Raw genomic sequence first — 21,648 nt, forward strand, 5'->3', positions numbered from 1 at the left:
TTTGCCTAAAGATGGGCCATGTTTTATGTATCTCTGCCTAAAGTTTCCACACCTTTCAGAAGCTAAACTGAAAGAAGGCGTCTTTGTCGGTCCAGACATTAGAAAAATGATGTTAGACCTTAACTTTGAATCGACAATGACCTCAAATGAGAAAAGAAGCATGGGTGTCATTCAAGCAAGTGGTTACCAAGTTCTTGGGGAATAAAAAAGATCCAGAATATGTTGCTATTGTTGCTAACATGTTAAAGAACTTTAAAAAGTTAGGATGTTTGATGAGCCTGAAAGTTCACTTCCTGAACAGTCATCTTGATTACTTCCCGGAAAAACTTGGGCGATGTAAGTGAGGAGCAAGGAGAGCGTTTTCACCAGGGACATTAAACTGATGGAAAAACGCTATCAGGGCCGCTGGAACAACTAACATGATGGGGGACTACTGTTGGTCACTTCACAGAGAAGTTCAGCAGGCGACTCATCGTTAGAAAAAGCTACACAAGAAGTTTCAAAGAAAAGAGGGAAAGAAAATACAAATCAATCCCAGATGACTAATGGAACCTGTATTATACCACATGTATAACTCTTTCAAGTAACCTATTGTATTAATATATTCATAATTATGATGTAACATAGTGTTTTCATTAATTTCACCATATACCGTATTTATACTACATAAGAAACTACATAAAATGTATACTACATAAAAACCCAAATTGCAGAAAAACTATGGGTGATATAAAAAAAAACTAAGGCCAGATTTGGATTCAGCACATAAAAATCTATAAAAATCAGCTATTAAACTAAAAAAAAGTTTTCACAAAAAAAAATTTTTCGTTGGCCTGTGTAATAATTATGCTCCCTAAATTTTGTTAGGATACCGAAAACATATAAATCGTATCTTATTCACGTACTTTATACAGTCAGTATGCTCAGTTTCTCGCCCACAAAACTATCTCATAGCTATTAATTAAATATCATGCCGGTGTCTGCTTACAACAATGGCACCTGAACCCAACACCTGCGTGTGTATCTGACACACTCATCAGCTCACTCCTGAATGACTCCTGGTGGACGCTCGCACCTGCAAGGTCTACCGTAGTCCTAGTAACACTTCACACATGCACGTTTTGCCGCAACAATGGATCCCTGATAATGGACATAATGATGTCGCGGCAAGGCCGCTACTACGCGCGCCGCTTGATTAAGGCGAGGAAAACGTGGCCAATCTTTGCACCGCGTGGAATTCACCAGTAATGCGAAGGTTCTTGCAGGAACGTGCCGCAGTAGAGCCTTCGTCCTCCGCGCAGCGACTTCGCCGGAGGACTTTCGACTCTCGGATTTTCAGAGCATCAGTTTTTGGATACTGTTCAGATTTCCGTGATCGTGTTATTGTGCCGAGTGGACCGATTACCACATACCGGAGTAATCGTCGATATCGAGTCCCCTGTGGTTTAATCGATCCCCGTCCCAGTTGCATGTGATAGGAAGGAACCCCGACCGTGCCTTGCACACTTTTACAGATATAGCGGAAAAACACCTGTACAGTTGTCCAAGACTCACGCAGCGCTAAACGTGAGCGGGCGACGACCCCGCGTAATTACACACATTAGATAAGGCGTATCCCGCCGCGGTGTTTGGTAGTTGTGGGGTGAGTGTAGAGGGGACTCCGGTGGTTAGCGGCATATAGAGCAAGTGTGAGGTCGAGGTCAGTGTTAGTGTCAGTGTCAGTGTCAGTGTGTGAGAGAGATGCGACTCCGGCTGGGACGTGCGGGATGTGAGACGTGCTGCGTGCTGTTCTGCGTACTCACACTCACGCACGCGTACTTCGTCAAGTATCTGAATGTCACGGCTAACGCTCTGCTCAACAACCGCCGGCTCATGCAGAAATATGTCGAGTGCTTTGCTGGAGATGGACCCTGTCCGCCACAGGCCAGAGATATCAAAAGTAAGAACCCTTCTGTGGTTTTCTACCTAAATAAGAACCGTTGAGCCATCCTATTCAAAAATTTGTGTTTTGCTAAGATACATTTATAAATATTAACCTAAAGCTGAGACAAAGTGGAATTACTTAAAGTACACGTAAAATTAAAATTCAATGTCAAGAAGGTACCTCATAATTTGTACATCTTACAATAAATTTTGTAAACAATTTTGTAAAAAGGTTTTAAAAAAAAAGTTTTGTAAAAGAATTTTGCAAACTGGTATATCATTCCGTACTATTTCACGAATTTCACACCAGTAGAAGATCACATTTTCACACTATTTTGAGACATTTTAAAGGAACATTTTGTTTATTCAAGTGTATAAGTATTAAATTTATTTCTTTTCCTTTTTGCTCAAAATTTGTTCCTTTTTTACCAAATCAAATTTAAATCTACCTTTCTAAACCTAACAGCTAAAATCGTACATTCTCAAAATTTAAAACGGTTCCAAATGTTAAATGGAAAGTAGTTAGTCTGTGTCAATTGCTCATCTGCATGAATAAATACAACAACTTTCGATAATTGACTAACCAAACCGTCTAGACAATTCTTGCCTGTAATCTACAGAACTAAAAATTTTAAACGTGAACTAAAAACAGATCAACCTGTCATCTCAGATAAATGTGTTTGCTCCCAATACATATCGGTAGATGACCCAGATATTATGAACGACCCTTTGCCCTCATGACCTCAAAATTATCTCCTGCTTTAGTTAGAGGTAATGTATGTCATTTACTGGTCGTACCACATAGCCAAATCAATTTTTATTCTACATCTATCACTTTATAATGTATTAAATGACACGAATAATTTATTTTAATGTGAAGCTGAATGCTCTTGCAATTCTTATTCAAAGACAAACTTATAGTGCAGGGTATTGAGCCCTTATAACTCGTAAAATATATAAACGTAAAATTTGGAAAGTAGCCTCATATAATTGGAGAGATTTATTAGTTACTTTCTTTTAAGAATACCTATTGAGTTGGCAAAAGTATTAATCAGAAAAAATTTATGAAAATTTTCCTAAATCGAAAAACTTCTTTTGTATTTTTAAAAGTAAACAAATTTTATTTTTAGGTCCCAATAATGCAAAAATACTCCAAATATTGTAGAAATAATTTTTATATGCACAAATTTTCTTACATTTTTATTTAATTTGTTCCAGAAATTTTTTAATATTTAAGAAAATTATTGTTATTATTTTTAACATACGTGGATATATATATATATATATATATATATATATATATATATATATATATCCACATCCTTCGTCACAGTAAGTCAATTAGAAATATTTCTGATTTTCTGGTACCTACATAAGAGAGGATAGCAGTTTTATAATTGATCGATAACTGACCGAATGTAACCATCCTCCTCCCCCTCCGACCACCAATCACAGATGAGCCCATCACATATATTTCAAATCCGTACGCATGTGTATCCTTTTGTTTCATACACCCCACAAACACATATTATTCCAGGCACGTATGGCCTCATTGCCTACATAAAAGTCCCCTATCCAGATGCAATACAAACCATGATCCAGATACATATCTTATGCCTCATAGCACCTATTCCTATAATCCAGTGGTAAAATCAAACACTAAGGTGGTAAGTGTTATGCTATCTAGACGCCCAGGAGCCGCTCTCCAGACATAATGGACTCGATATGTCTGGTTGTGCGTTGACATAAGAACCTTGGCGGACTCGGCCTTATAACTGGACGTCGCTATTATTGTTAAGTAGTCAATACAATCAGTCAAATACCTACTTCATGGTTACGAGTATCTTATACAGGGTGTACAAAAAGATTGGGCTGATAATGCATTTTCAGATTCTATGTGTGATTCTAAGCTAAAATTGAAGAATAAATGTTTATACAATTTCCACTTCGTTTAGCAGGTATAAGCCATTTAGTTTTTTTTTTTTTTTTTATTAAAATAATGAGTTTTTTATCATTACGATTGTTACAAAACTTGTTAAACGGGCTCATGTAAAAAATAATTATATCAGAAAAATATTTTAAAATTAATTTTAATCTAACAAGATTAAAACTAATTTTAAAATATTTTTAACAAAAATGGTGGTCCTTTAATTATTTCTTTTTTAATATCTAATAAACCACCGTTTCGATTAAAATTTTACAAGGAACAAGAAGATTTTTAAATAACTTTTCCTTTCCAAATATATGTTATTTGTAAAAATCTGTTAAGAAATAACACTTTTACGGAAGGTTTTGTATTATTCATCAGAACGAAATGGGTCATAATTTGACAGTATATTGAACAGATGCTATGTAAATCAGATTACTGTAATTAAAATGCAACACTGAACATGACTATTGATCCTTAAACATCTAATACATGTCAACATAACCAAATTAACACGTTTTTAAGATCAGTTTGCAATCGGTAGGGTTTTTTTATTTGCAAAAGACTTCATACCTAAAATACAATCCAGCATTATGCAAGTAATCTATATATTAATGTTATAATCTATATAATATAATAGTAATCTATATAATATTAGTCACACACAGGTTAGTCAGTTTCAGTATTGCCTTTTACTTACAGTAATAAGTTATTTACATAGCATCTGTTTAAATACTCTCAAATTATGAACGATTTAGTTCGCATGAATAATACGAAACGTTCCATAATTTTTTTATTTCTAAACATATTTCTACATATAACGTATCTTTTAAAAAAGAAAAGTTATTTTAAAATATGTTTGTATCTTGTAAAATTTTGTTAAAAACAGTGGTTTATTAGATATTTTATAAAAAAAAATTAAAGGGCCGCCAATTTAAAAATATTAAAATTAATTTCAAAATATTTTTTCTAAATATTATTATTTTTTGTATGAGCCCGTTTAACAAGTTTTGTGACAATCGTAAATATAACAACAAAAATAAAAAAATATATACATGAATATTTGTCTGTATGTCCTTTATTGACTCAGAAACTATTTGACCGATCTTTATGAAAATTTGTATGCATATGCATTTTGCCACGTAGAAGGTTTATATGCTATGCCCATTGATGAAACTAACCACCAAAGCTTACAAAAAGCGTGCGAAGCCGCGGAATACAGCTAGTTTTACATAAAACTCTTACCGTTGTTCGAAGTGATCAAAAATTGTATACTGCAAACACTGCAAAGTGTGTAATTATCGGAAGAAATTAAAGCCGTGTTCAGGGTGCACAGATAAATCACAGAGTAGTTTGACCTACAGAGTTGCCAAGACCAGAGTGAGTAAGGACAGCCAGTAGCTCCCTGGCGACAGTCGTCACGGCCAAGTGGTCAGTGTCCCAGACAACATTACTCGGTGATCCATCTCGACTACTCATAATTCCGTGGTGGCTTCTTTATCATCTTCAGAGTAGGTCAGATGTCTCAAAATATCGTAATTTGCATGTAAATATTAATGGCCCGGGTTTCACTACTACGCCATCTTTGCAACATATCACAGATTCAACCCTAACAAGTTGCTTAAACTCTGTTCCTCTCTTCTCCTTCCATTACCCGTGTAAAAATCTTTAATCAGGCCTAACCAAACACTGTTCAAACCAGATCAAAATTTAACCACCCTCATGTAAGCCAACCAAATTACTCCAAAATATCAAAAATTAGAACCGAATTTTTTTTAATAGCCTTAAGATTTCTAAAATACGACATTTTTTGGATATCCAAAACATAATGTTACAAAAACCCACCACTTTGAAATGTATAAACAATTAAACTAATACATAAACTAATGTAAGCCCGTATACACGCCAGGCTTGGTTTGAATCAGTCTGAAATTACAATAGATACGTGTTTCCTCGTACAGTTTATACGCTATTACATACTTCTCAAAACTGTGCGGTTGCCATCAGGAAAGCTTATGGGATGCCGGAAAACTTACAAGGAAAATAGTGATTGGATATTATTTCGCAATTCTAAAACATTTAACGGCGTCTCTCTCCGATGCTTAAAATTCAAGGTATGGTTATTCCTCAAGAGATATAAAAAATGTAAATTACATAAGTTATAAATGTCAAATGTAGGAAACTAAAAGTATTTAGCATTTTATTTACACACACTGGAGTATACAAAATTGCAATAACTATGGCGGCTATCATATAGGACAAACCGGCAGAACCCTTAGTATAACGTTTAAAGAACATATACAAGCACACTTTAAAAATAAATAACATGTTTACAATAAAATCTAATTCCGCTGATAGTTACAAAAAATACTGAAAATGACATAGAAATTTTAGATACTGAAGTTAAAGGATAAAAATTAAACACAAAAGAAGAAGTGCATATCTATATAAATTATAATAAAGATCTTCAAAATATTCTAAATATAAATCTGAAAAGCAAGACAAACCCAATTTTTGAAAACATTCAATATTAAATAGAGGAAATTAATCAAAATTGCCACTGCAAATTTAACATCCGTTTTAAAGCTCCATAGGTTTATATTTACTTATTTGTTTATTTATTTGTATTAAGGTTATTCAGATTTTAATTTGTTTTATCCAATTACCTAACTTTAATGTGCTCATACCTACTAAATTTTTAATATTTATACTTTCATTGCATGAGCATACCATAAACTACCCGTGTACATCAAGCAAAGAAAATAGTATTAAAAGAAAAAAAGCCTATCGCACCTATCCAGACATTTGCACTAATATAAATATATTTATATATTAAACAAATTATCTTATTACACTGAACTAGTGTTCATTTCAAAGTCACTTTTGACTTGTCTGTACTAGAACAACACAATACTGTAAAGTATGCTACTATAATTATATTTAATTTCCAACAAAAAATATAATATTAAAACTTTCCGGACGAAACACGGGTTCTGCCCGTTCTGCTATAGCTCCACTAGCGGACGAAACACGGGCACTGCCCGTTCTGCTATAGCTCCACTAGTGGACGAAACACGGGCACTGCCCGTTCTGCTATAGCTGCAATAGCGGACGAAACACCGGCACTGCCCGATCTTTTATAGCTCCACTAGCGGACGAAACACGGGTTCTGCCCGTTCTGCTATAGCTCCACTAGCGGACGAAACACGGGTTCTGCCCGTTCTGCTATAGCTCCACTAGCGGACGAAACACGGGCACTGCCCGTTCTGCTATAGCTCCACTAGTGGACGAAACACGGGCACTGCCCGTTCTGCTAAAGCTGCAATAGCGGACGAAACACGGGCACTGCCCGTTCTTTTATAGCTCCACTAGCGGACGAAACACGGGCACTGCCCGTTCTGCTATAGCTCCACTAGCGGACGAAACACGGGCACTGCCCGTTCTGTTATAGCTCCACTAGCGGACGAAACACGGGCTACTGCCCGTTCTGTTATAGCTCCACTAGCGGACGAAACACGGGCACTGCCCGTTCTGCTATAGCTCCACTAGCGGACGAAACACGGGCACTGCCCGTTCTGTTATAGCTCCACTAGCGGACGAAACACGGGCACTATTTTGTCTCCGTCACAGACCAATTGTTGATGGCGGATGAAGCTATCTTAGATGAAGCCGAATCCACCAAGTTTCTGGGGATGTACCTGGACAGGGGACTGACCTGGAGCGATCACATTGACAGAGTTTGCTCAAAGGTTGCCTCAAGCACTTATGTCTTACGCAATGTAGCAAAATTCTGCTCGTTTGATGTACTGAAAAACTGCCTACTTTGGAATAGTACATCCACATTTGACCTACGGTTTGAGACTATGGGGCAGCTGTTAGAAATACAAATTTTACACGGTATTTAGAACACAAAAGAAAGCTGTTCGAATAATTTTGAAATTAAAACCCAGAGAGTCGTGTAAAATTGCCTCCAGGGAGCTTGGATTTCTAACCTTACCCAGGCTCTATATTCTCGACGTTACCCTGTACTGCCGATTCAAATATGAACTGGTTCAGGGCAGGGACGTCCATCAGTACGAGACCAGAGGCAGGAACAATTTCAGGACAGAACAGCATAGAACGGCTATGTTCGAACACTTGCCATCTCAAATGGGTGTCAAGTTAATCAATAAGCTCCCTGGAGATCTCAAACGAATTAATGAACCCAAACAATTCAAATCTCGATTAAGACACTTTTTGTTGTCAAAGGCATTTTACTCCGTTGATGAGTTTACGATGGGCCGCTGGGATGAAAATTAATATTTTATTATTATTATTCTATTTATCCTTTTCTGATATCCAAAACATGCAAAATACAATATTTTGTTAGGTTCACACATGAGTATGTGGAATTAACTGTGCCTATGATAAGATAGGTTTTAGTTTATAGATTTTTAAATCAAAATGTTGAATCGACGCTTGCAATGCAATTTTGTTAATTGTTTTACTGCAATAAAGAATTATTATTATTATTACTACCCGTTCTTTTATAGCTCCACTAGCGGATGAAACACGGGCACTACCCGTTCTTTTATAGCTCCACTAGCGGACGAAACACGGGTTCTGCCCGTTCTGCTATAGCTCCACTAGTGGACGAAACACGGGCACTGCCCGTTCTGCTATAGCTGCAATAGCGGACGAAACACGGGCACTGCCCGTTCTGCTATAGCTCCACTAGCGGACGAAACACGGGCACTGCCCGTTCTTTTATAGCTCCACTAGCGGACGAAACACGGGCACTGCCCGTTCTGCTATAGCTGCAATACCGGACGAAACGCGGGCACTGCACGGATGGTGTAACGTTGATATAATGCCAGCCATGTAATCCAACTGTATAGAGCAGCAATAGCGGGTGTCCTAAGTGTGCTATCTGCACATGAACGACGTCAAGTAAGGATCGCTGTGTTGTTAGTTCAAAATACCACTGTAAACTAAATTTTTCAATTAAAATTAAAAACCCTCGCTAATACTTGTGTTTATGTTATAAATAATTTTAAAATTAGTATATGTATAATATTATTTCGAGCAACTATCGATGTAGTACACAATATACTAGTGAGGAACAATAGCTGTTACTTAGCTGTTTATCTGAAGAATACTTGTGAAGGGCTGAGATGCGGGGTGAGGTTGAACCAGGGATGATTACCGGCGAGATTGCTACTCATCGCGGAAAATGAAAGGGAAGGAAGGGAAGGCGGACCTGAGCCGAGTCCCGCTGGTGAATACTTGATACCTCAGACTCAGACATGATTACAAACGTAATTCACAGGGAAGAGTATTGTCTTCTTGTTTCTGCGAGTTGTTTGTCCTTCCGTAATCGTGCAAGGGCGAAACAGTAAAACACTGATATTAAATAAATCACAGTAAACACAAAATCTAACATTGTATTATAAATTCTCGTACAAATTACAGTCTCAATAATTCGTAATATTATTGAATTGGCATTCTTTCTTATCGCAACTTAATTAAATTGATATTAGGTAACGGTGGTGATGATGACTATTATTAAACTTATAAAATCTTCATTATGAGGTTGTAGTAAAATCGTGGACGCCAAATTAAAAAGTTATGTTGTACATTATCATTTCAAGATGAGAGATTTATTTATTCACAATAACTAACAACGACTATGTTTTGCATATTTTTTCCATTACCTAACATAACTTTTCATGTATGTTAAGTATTGACCTTAAATATCTGTAGTTAGTTATTAAAATTGATTTATGATTTCAAAGCTATTCCCAATAAATAACACAAAAACTAACATATTATTATATAAATTATCGAACAAATTACAGTCTCTATAATTCGTAATATTATTGAATTGGCATACTTTCATAACAAGTAACTAAATTAATTTAATTTTTAGATAACGGTGGTTATGATGACTATCAAACTTACAAAATTTACATTATGAGTTGTAGTAAAATCGTGGTCGTAAAGTTAATAAGTTGTAAATTAAAATTTAAAGATGGAGAGATTTTTTTCTGTGGGGTCGGAATAACTAATAACGACTAGCTTTGATATATTTTTCCATATCGAAATTGCTTGTGTTTCTTACCACATTGATTTTTCTATTTTTCTTACTTTTGATACGTTTACCTAACATGAATGTTCAAGTAGGTTAAGTATTGACCATAAATACTGTATATGTAAATTTGTTTCATAGTTAATTGCAGATTGTTTTTCTTAATTATTGTATAAAACTGAATATTTCTATTATACATTGAAAGTCTAGTTAGTTATTAAAATTGAAACTACAAATTATTTACTTTTTTCTGGTTAAGTTACTAGATGGATGACTTGATTTATAGTTTCAAAGCTATTCGCAATAAATAAAATAAAATTTATTAAATTATAAACCACATTAAATAACTATACTCGCCACTTTTACTTCCACTTTCTTTAGTGCAGAGGGCTAAGATTGAATACAATTGGCAAATAATTTTTATACTAAAAGTTAAAATCGTTTTTTTAAGTTGTTCAAAATGAATACAGTGTAACATTTACATTCAGTAAAATACATTTATTAAAGACCAAAAAGGAATTATGCTGACACTTTTTATATCGTTCACGAAATTATCTTATTTCATACTCGAACAATAGCTTGAAAAATGCAAAATGTAAATATTATAATTTCTTACTTCTTCAATATTTATATTCGAATATTCATTCAAAGTTTACTCTCTGATAATCTATTTAAAAAAATGAATTTAACATCAATTAAAGATTGATTCCCTTGAGAATGACTCTCACCAACAAATCCAACTTTCTGCATTTTTTTCGAAAGAATTCAATAAAATTCAATACGTATGGTTATAATACGAGATTTTTTTAAATTTTATATATCTTTATATTCAATTCCTAGTAGAAACGAGTAATAAATTATATTAAGTATACCATTATACCTTAATACATTCGTCTTTAACTCCTTACTTATCATCTATAAATTTTGATCAATCATTCTGATGGTTACTATTTTTGGTATTGACACACACTCACTATATACTGTCAAGAAAAGAGTTTAATATTTCTTAGTGTTAAACTCTGTGAGCCTTCTCACAAAGTAAGAATAAAGAAAAAAGAATCTAGATATACACGCTTTGTTATATAATTCCCTCGTCCATTTAGTCTAAAAACCCAACGGGAACATTAATTATGGACATTTTAATTTTTTATGGATCCATAATCAAGAGATTTTTAGGATAATTACTAAAAACTGTAAAACTATCGGTATAAAAATGTTGTAGTCCTACATTGTTTTGTATTGCTAAATACTACTGTAAAAACTTTTTGTGAATTTTTGAATTATTAATTTCAGTATTAAGTGATTAAATTTGAACAAAATTGTACATTTATATATTACATACTTTGAATTGAATGTAAAAAAACAGGATATTTTTATTTGCTTCATTTTTTTACTTAATTATTATAATTTATTTTTCATTTCAGAGTATATGTAAGGGATTTTTATGGATTATTTTTTGATTAACGCAAATTAAAAGTTAAAGAAGGGCTTCACTATAATTAATTATAAGAAATAAATTCCCACCAAATTAAAAAAATGTTATTCCTCATGGCCTTAGCTGCATACAGAAATCCTTCATTGTTAAAGCAATCGAAAGTACTGTGGTTTTGCATTTAAATAACTACAGTATGTTCATACACCAATTTAATTCATGCATTCAAAGATTCAATATCGCATTAACCATTGTGATATTTAAAAGTGATATATGTGAATTCTGTTTTTCCGCAGATCTGCTTCCAGAGTTGATGATCTCCAAGTGTTCCAAGTGTGATGTCACTCTGCGAAAGGTGTTCGAGCGGTGCAAGGAACTCCTCGAGTTCCAGTACCCTGCGAAACTGGCTCGAATGTTGGCGCAGAAATCTCCAAACGCCATGTAAATATTTTGAAAACTAATTATTTTACATTGCAAATATTATTGTAGGTGCTTGCTCGCAGTTTTTAAAACAAACAACATACTACTAGTGAGTCTTTTTCTAACATTTTAAATTTTGAAGGAAACAGGATTTTTCCGGACATTTGCCATCGTTCAGTGAAACAAGAAAACAGTAACACTACGTTTCGAGATCTGAAATCTGATCTCTTCTTCAGGTAAAGAACTAACCTAATACATAATTACAAACTAAGTTAAAATAAACAAATCTTACTAAAGCGTTGTGGCACGCCTAAGTCAGGAATCACAACCTACATGTTGTTGTCAACTTCACTAACACTAAAGACATGCACTTAATACAAAACTATACAAAACACTAATCATTAAAACTAAACTACGGAATACAGGTCACAATGCGTCTTCACTCGTCTACTGACCACCTACGACTGTGTTACTGTTTTCTTGTTTCACTGAACGATGGCAAATGTCCGGAAAAATCCTGTTTCCTTCACAATCCTTCCATCGTCAAAAATAACCTTTAAACAAAGAATTTTAAATTTTTATTATTAGTGCGTAGTTTAATCAAATAATATCTTTATGAATTAACGTAAACTATACTATCCTAAAAGCAATATAGTTACTGGGGCTGGAAAACTGAAATTATTTACTATGATGACAATAGATTAGTATTGAGATTCTAGAGACATTCTAGTGTTGGTTTCTAAAGTTTTATCTTTACAATTACTATAATATGCCCTCTCCTCAGGTACTTGATTAATCGTATTAATTTTCGGGATTTCTATAGAATCCATATCGTCCAAAGAAGTTACTGTACTTACTGCTCTTAGACATATATATTGGATACATTATAAATATATCCCACGGGCCTCGCTCTGTGCTATTCCCATTGAGTATCAGTTTCAGTGAAAGACTGAAGACGTTCTGTTTTCTGGCCTCTTCCCTAGCCCTACAAGAACTCTTCACCTTGGCATACTGAAATTGGTGAAAAAAACTGACTAAATTTGTTTGAAGAAACATGGACATTTTATAATCTTGCAACAGCGCAAGTTGGGTTTAGATGTGTATAAAATCATAAGAAAGAAGTCGGTAAAACTCTAGTGGTGTCTATAGTGCTAATGGGAAAGTGGATAGTTTTGTGAACCTGAGGCCACAAACTGAACAGCGTTCCAGGGTTGCCATCAGAATTGAAAACATCAAGACCAATCTGAAGCTGCTTCGGCGTCATGTCAATGATGTTGATCTCTACCTGGTCAGTAAGGATCTAGAATATTTCAAGATAAACCACCGAATCCCAAAGCACATCAGCGAATCAGTTGGATCTAGGAATACTGAGACATCAAGGTAAATGTGGCAAGCAGATTGAGAAAGTGGTACACATGATGAGTTCCAGAGGCTCTATAGTCCTCTTCGGAAAAATATTGTTTCAGACTTGGGTATCATCGAGTACAGATACAGATTACAGATTGGGAATACATCCACAGACAAGAACTATAAATAAGATCCGTCCAGAATCAGTCCTCATTAAGCTTCCCGGTAACTGAATGTAATCATTACTGCTTAAAAAACGCCGGACAAACGGAAACACACAGTTCTGAGACAATTACTCGTAGATGCGAGGGATCCCACAAGTGACAGAGATCACCGATTGAATTCAAATTCAATACACCATGTGCCATGAAATCCAGAGTTAATCTGCCTCCACGTTCGTTTGAAGAACAACCACTTACGCTTATCTACTCAATTTAATAGGACAGCCACTTGAATATCTTCAAAAAAAAGGTTCGATGTCAGTGACATTTTGGTGCTACCAAAATATATAGGGCTTATTGATTGAAATGTGAAGAGTTAATTCAAGTACAACAAAAAGCAGAATACAGAGGAATACCTCTGCTCGCAGATAACGACCAGGGGAGAAATATTCTGTATATTCTGTCAGACCCTGCTTCCACTAAGTAGGATTATTAAGCCGTTTTACTTGTTGTGTTGCAGCTAGCTACACATACATTTTTATCCAAATGTTCACAAAATCTGAATGGTTTTGCTAACAAACAAAATCTGCAAAATATTAAAAAATCTGTTTTTATGCAGTAAATAGTATATAGTGTAACTTTATTTTTGGAATCGAAAATCAAAACTAAAAACAATGAATTTGACCACTATTTGGTGCAATACAAAATAAAGAGAAAAATGTCAAAGAGAAGAGAAAGAGAGAGAGAGATTCAACATTTCAAAACTAAATTTGTAGAATTAAAATTTACAAACGTAGTTTTATACCCACCTTTATACCCTTACATTTCCTATAATTTTCGAGTGCAATTTTTATATGCATTTCCTTAAGTTCTTAATGCAGTAAAAATTCTCAAATAGTGCTCTTTGTTAAGTTTGTAGAAAAGAAATCAATTTCATGCAATTCCCTATTTGATTTTCAGATCAATTGTTGCAAGTTTCAAATTTGTGTGTGTGTGTGTGTGTGTGTGTGTGTGTGTGTGTGTGTGTGTGTGTGTGTGTGTGTGTGTGTGTGTGAAAATAAAAAGTGTGAAATGCAATTTACAATGTTATAAAGTCTAATGCCACAACAGTAAAGATTTTTTAAACGGCAGTTAAAATTTTTAATGATAAAATCTACTATTTAGGTAATCAGTACACAACTTCCCTGCAGTACAAGGATCTACAGTGTATAAGGATCTTCCCAAAAACCTCGTCCAAAGCCACCCTATTATCATAGCTTAGCATCTTTATGGAATATGATAAACACTTCAGCCTAATCAATTATACAACTTCCAGTAGACGACAACTACAAGGAAGCTGGTGGACAACAGCAGTGGGTCAAGGCGGCATCGGCACCAAGGCGAGTCCCCAGCGCTATATAGGGTCCAGCAGACCGGACAGCCACCACAGTCACCATGTCAGCCACCCCAGTTCTGGTACTCCTCGGCCTGCTCGCCCTCGCGGCCACCAGCTCCGCCGCGACCACCGGACAGTACAACAGCCGCTTCGATACACTGGAAGTCGACAAGATCCTAGCCAACCCCCGAGTGCTCGAAAACTACGTCAAGTGCGTCACTGACAAGGGGCCCTGCACTTCTGAGGGAAGGGACATCAAGAGTGAGTATCCCACACGTTCAATTGTCCATAGAGTTTAAAATTACAATCACCACATAATTTGGCTAAATCTATCACTCGAAGGGCTGGAAAGACTTTTTTTCTATCTGCCTATCCGTTTATCTATCTGCCTTCACGACATCTCAAGATCAAACTTACCTATAGTCTTGAAATTTAGCATGAAGCTTCAATTCTATATAAGCGACATACGTGTTGGTGCATGCTGAATTTTGGAATTTGGATGAGAGTTAGCATTCGTTTTTACATTGGTCTCATGGGTAACCCAATGGGAATAAGTAAAGTTTTAGACAACGGAATACAAGCATGTGAAGTTTTAACGTGTGATATAGTGACACATTTAGGACGACGAAATGAGCTGTAGATTTGCCATTTGGCATCCAGCTCCAGCGAAGCCAGTTTACGCGGATTCGTTTTGTGGCATATTCCTACCTGGTGGACATACAGTTTGATCAATATTAACAGTACACATCTTTGTAATCTTAATTAAATAGAAAATTCATCGATGACGAAGGTAAACCATTACAATAAATGCAGAAAAAAACACGTTTACCAAAGATTTAATCAAACTTTGCTAAAAATCCTAGAACTTTAATATTTTACTCTAGGTCGTTATGCAATTGTGTCCACAATTTTCTATTAAACACCATAAACAATGTTTGAGTTATTTGTTCTATAAAAATAATAGATTGAAATTTTCTGAACTGAGCCAAATGTTCAGAATGATAACTTACTCTATGATGTCAGTTGAAAAATATTTTGAAATATTCTAATTTAAAATTAATACTCTCGGGAGTTCCTAAAATTCTGTAAATTTGTTTCAGCTTTGTCAAAAAAGACCATCATCAGATTTCATTACATTGAGTACGAAGTTTGAATGCAATAGAAAAATTTGCTTGTAACAAAAGTTAAACACGGATTAAATAACAACACAGTAATGCATCTGAATCATTTATTACTTCGTTCTTTAAAATTTTTCGAAAGAATACATGGTCTATGGAAAAATAATTTTATTTGTATGGTTCACTCAGTGCAGAGTCCAACATCATACAATATCAATTAAACTACTACTACAAATTTTTACGTTTATATTCTTCCTCCGGTTAAAAAGTATTTTACATTCTGGACATATAAATAAAATGTACTTTCAGCCATATACTCTGACTTTAATGCGCATTTCTTTACTCACTCACATTATATACATGCAATTAGCAACACAGTAGATATTTAAAATAGTTAACCATGAAATAAATCAACCTTCCAACAAAATGTTATCACTAAGAGTTAATTTAACAAAATTGTAAATACACACTTACATTTACAAAACCAAATAAAAATGAATGTACGTAGTAATAAATAATATAAAATCTCTGCTAGCAATTAAATTCAAAATTAAAACAATTGCTCTTTATTTGGTAAATTTGTTAATCAATGCAAATTGTTATAAAACCTTACACAACTACATCGCAGTTTCACATCTCACTTGATAATTTTGTATGTTCACTAAGTACCAAGAAATGTTGTGAGTTTGTGAATAATATGTCTCACAAATACATTTATTTTAATTATAATATAACACATAAAGTTAATAAAACTTTTGTTTGACTTCCTGACTGTTCTAAGAGTATATGTAGGACTACGAATAGACATCAAGTTAGTTGAAGCGAAATCTAAAGTTACTCCGAAGATGATGTGACCTTTAGAAAATTACTCTTGTTATTAGGTGGTCGATTCCAGGGTTTGTTTGCGAAAAGATTACAGAACAAGTGTACTCAATTTTATTTTCGTATCAACTTCGCGCTTATTTGTGGTATTCTTGAAGAATGATGCTGCCGTATTCATTCTCAGTCATCTATGTTTAAAAACATATTAGCCAGCCTCTAATAAGCAGAGAGCCATTAAGGCAGGTCTCCCTGTGGTTTCAGAGGCTGGGAGGTCAGGACCGCGTTATAATATCTTCGCGTTACTTTGTTTTTCCTTGTACCATCCATTCTCGAGGTATGGTCACTATGGTTATTTATGGAGCCCGGTGTGTTTGTTCAAAATGACTGCATCTCTTCCACTTACAGTAGGTCTCCATTCAGAAATACGTAGCATAACAGCTCAACATTTTCAGATTCTATGTCATTGCAGTATATCTGATGTGTGGAATTTTTTGTTACCATCGCCGAAACCTTTTTTGTGTAATTCCAAACTGATTGCAATCTTGTATCGTTTAAGATGTTCAGTCTGTTTATAACTAGTAATGCGAATGCTAGATATGAATTTCCTTGCTTTTATCATAGTTAATTGTGTATTGAATTTGATAATGACCTCTTAGAAAATGTATTTGCTTTTTAATAACAAAATTTAAAATGTCATTATCGTCTTCAATGTATTTGTCAAACATTAAAAAAAAGATAAACCTTTCGTTTTGAAATGTAAGTATGCAGTTTTTTTTATAAACTCTGTTTTGGTTTTCGTGTGTCTTAAACATTTATAAGACAAAATAAACAACACAATCAACATGATTCAAAATCACAGTATAAATCCACCACTATAATATTATTGTTGCAAAGTACACTGTTTTTTTTTTTTTTTTTTTTTTTTTTACTCCCGCATGTTTTCAGCCTGGTTTTGACAAACCAATTACTATCACTAGTGTTAAGTTTCCAAATGACTGCACAATTTCTAACGTGCTAAGTCAAATGTCTTGACAGTATAAATGTTTTACAATACAAAATCCAAATATTTTTACTCCCGTATTTTTTGAGCCTGGTTTTGACAAACCAATTACTATCACTAGTGTTAAGTTTCCAAATGACTGCACAATTCTAACGTGCTAAGTCAAATGTCTTGACAATATAAATGTTTTACAATACAAAATCCAAATATTTTTACAATCGACATTTTTTATCATTTAAACGGTTAATTGTATTATTAAATGAGCTGACTAGAGTATCGTTTCATCAAATCTATCGACATGGAAAAAATGCTATGATTCTATTGTAAGGCCATTGCGAATCTACATAATAGTAGATAAATACGGTTAGACATTGTATTAGGATAACACAAAAACAAGTTTCGTGGACAAATTAAAATCATTAGTAAATTATGACAGTTTATTATATAACGCATCTGAAGAATTAATTGTGAACCAATCCCGCATGAGTTCACTATTAGTTCAACATTGATATAAAACAGTTTGCTTTATAATTAAATATTGTTAAACAAAATTATATGAGGTGTTTATATGTAGACATTTGAGACAAGGAAAATATTAAATGATTTAACTTTTTTCCATATTTCTGACTAACAACTACATCGATAATCGTTCGACTAAATGGTGATTGAATAATCCTAATTTATACACTAGGATTACTAAAACATATAAACGTTGGACATTAATGGAAAACTTGACAAAAAAATAGGCAATATCGCCCTTGGGACATATTGGAGTTTAAAAGACGCTCATTACGTTTTATAGATAGTAATTAGCATTAATCAAAAGTAATTTCACGAGTTTTACTTTAATGGATTATTCAGTCTTAATTTTAACCGCATATAATTTATACGTAAAAACATAAATTAGAAAACAATTCAGTGTATAAATAAACTTGGGATTTAAAATTAAAATACAAGTACCAGATTTATAAATTGTTTTTCCATTGGTAAAATTCATCTATTTGGTACAATGAATTGGTAATTAGTCAATTATAATATATTTTATTAATCTTCACCAATTGAAATTTTATATTTTTTAGGTAGAATATCATGAGTTTACTTAACAATTTAGGTTGTTTTTGTTCATTAATGTTGTTCATTGCTATGTGCTGGGCAAGTCTTGTGTTGAATTTGCGGACTTGTAGAAAAGGTTCACAATAATACAAGCTTTGTTTTTACTTTTCTATACTTTATTTGAATACAGAAATGTGTTTGATAAACTATACAATAATTCTTTTTTCTTGTAATTTTTACACGCCGATCTTTAAAATACTGAATTGAAATTTAAAAATTATATTTTGTTTACATTACGCTGATATAAGTTGTTATTTCATTTTCATTTAATTTCATTCCGAATTGAGTTTTAATATATTTTTGTGCTTTTTTGCTATTCGTTGCTGAGAACCACTTCTTCAGTTGAAATCGTCTTCTTTGTTCTGCGTGGGGCTCACGCACAACAGCCGGTGTTTTCAACCGTGAAATTTTATAAACAAACAAGAGACTGAGTTTAATATTAGAATAACACGGCACGAAAGATATCAGTTGACGGCAGGTTGGCACGACTGGTTATGCATAATAAGTGCAGTCAGTCAAGGCGAGCCGCCAGCTGTGGTCGCCCGTCTCTCCAGACATGTTGAGCGAACTTAACGCCGGGTGACACAGAAGGCCTTGGGCGGTTGGGAAACGCTAAACTGCGCACATTAAGGATATTTTCACATTATCTTAATGAAGCATTGGGTTTTAAAACTCTTTAACGTTCTTAGTAAAACATGCTTACACGCACCATTGGCCAAAGAGGTTTTCGAAACAAATTAGTCGAATATCCATCTTTTAAAAACATTTAGGTCAACTACATGTATAGCAAATGTCATCAATTAGAGTTCAGAGCTAAAAGTTTGTACATTCTCGCCCCATCAGGATCACATTCAAACATATAATTCAACATGCCATTTGCCAATTTTTTACCGACAGCACGGAAGTCAAACTCCTTATTGGGTGATCTCCCACTTAAGTGCCAAAAACTCAGTAACATTATAAAATGTTTGTGACGCTAAAAAGCGCTTAGCGCATTGGGTGTTTGCGGCATTCTTTACCCCATTGGGCAGCTTGTTGATGAAGTGAACACTTGCCTGTGAGGGCAGATTTTCATAAACTACCGTTCTGTGTTTACCAGTTCGGTAGTTTCCTTTGCCTCTGGTCTCATGCGAACGAATGTCTTGGCCAGTTGTCATGGCACATTTGGACATACAGAACAGAGTTGTTTCGAAAATGTAGAGACTTGGGTCAACAGCGAAGTTTTTTGAAGGTTTCTCTACAAGACTCTCTGAAAGTCAAATAAGCGAATATTCGATTTTGCTTGCTTCTGCAATTTGATAACTCTCGTCAACTAGTTGTTTGTACTGGCACTCCACAATACCACTTACGTATGTAAACCGGGGGTAAATCAACCCAAAGTACGCCGTCATCAGAACCTGAGTTGTATCTAGATACATTTTCAAATGCCCAATAAGAAACTAACTCGTTGCTTCATGTAAATTATGTACCTTTTTTGTGGCCATACCAACAAATGATCTGTTAGACTTTTGTGATTGTTAGGCAAAGATTGATAGGCCATAAGCGCAACGAAGACAATTTCAGTAAATCGGTGGCGTTGCCTAATCTTGTGGTTTCTTTGGCGCCCACGACAACATTGACTGATTTAAATGGCCTTACACAATGTTCGATTACGTAGATTGTTTTCGCCTGATTCTGAACATTATAAATTGAAATTTATAGCTAATACAACACATAATTTGTAATGTGTATGCAGTTACTGATTATTTACTATGATATGATATTTTTCTATTTTTCCAGGAATTTAAGATGGTATAAACATGGACTCAGATATAGGAATACATTGTAAATTTGTTAGTGTAGGCTATTTGCATATTTGACTGAGTTTTTCGTCAACGGTGAAAATGCTCTTTTTGCTAATGAATTAAAAATTGCTTTAATAATCTAATTAAGTATATTTGTGAGACTTTTTAAAAGGTTATCTGCGTATTACTCCAAAATCCATTTTCGATTGTTAATATATCAGTCAATAGGTGGTGGACTATCTACCATATTGTACTGAGCACAATATTCAAAAAAACTCTTTTTGTCAAGAATGCTAAATTTTTTTAACAAGCACAACCAACGCGACCAATTTTGTTTCAGAGAGACAAAGTCGTCAATTGCTATAGTGAATCTTGTCGATATGGATGCAGAGGGTATTTAAGGTCATAATCACACATTAAGTGTATTCCTTGTCTTGTCTAAAGCATTTGACTGTGTTGACCACAAAACACAGCTTGAAAAATTAGAATCCCATGACATTCGAGGCGTGCCGAGTTTATGGATTTGTTCATTCCTAAACCATAGAACAGTGGAATGTTTGAATGGTGTAAGTTTGAATTTGGTCTTGATGTGGGATGAATAAAAAACAAATTAGGTATGAAAATTAACGTTTGCTATGCAATATACATTGTTAATTGTAATTAAACGATTTGATTTGATCTGATCATCTTCTGAAGTACACACATAAAATTATAGACTATTTGATAACACTGCAAGTGAAACAATCGCCGAAGAAATCAAAAATACTATGTGCAAAATGTTCAAATATATTCTTTGGTTTATAAATTATTTTTCATGATTTTATGAGATAATCGAACCAGCGATATGTGATGACGTTATCGATGACGGTCTGTTGTGTTGCAGAGATCCTACCCGAAGTTCTGGCCACCTCTTGCGCGAAGTGCTCGCCTCAGTTGCGCACCAACCTCAAGAAGACCATCGTCGCCATGCGGGAGAAATATCCCACCGAGTGGGCTGAGGTTGTCGCCAAATTCGACCCCAAGCACACCCATGCCAAAGACCTGGAGGCTTTCCTCAAGGCTTAACCTACAGCCATCTCATCGCCACCCCACCATGTCTATTTATTCTCATTATCATTGTTATTTATTTGACGTAATAAAACTATTATAAGATTTTTTA

At 34.5% G+C, this 21,648-nt stretch overlaps 1 pseudogene; it reads left to right on the plus strand.

The window, feature by feature from the left end:
• Positions 1 to 1,277: 1,277 nt before the first annotated feature.
• Positions 1,278 to 21,648, plus strand: LOC124355486 (annotated as a pseudogene).

Source organism: Homalodisca vitripennis, chromosome 2 (assembly GCF_021130785.1).
Source record: "Homalodisca vitripennis isolate AUS2020 chromosome 2, UT_GWSS_2.1, whole genome shotgun sequence".
Classification (NCBI taxonomy): domain Eukaryota; kingdom Metazoa; phylum Arthropoda; class Insecta; order Hemiptera; family Cicadellidae; genus Homalodisca; species Homalodisca vitripennis.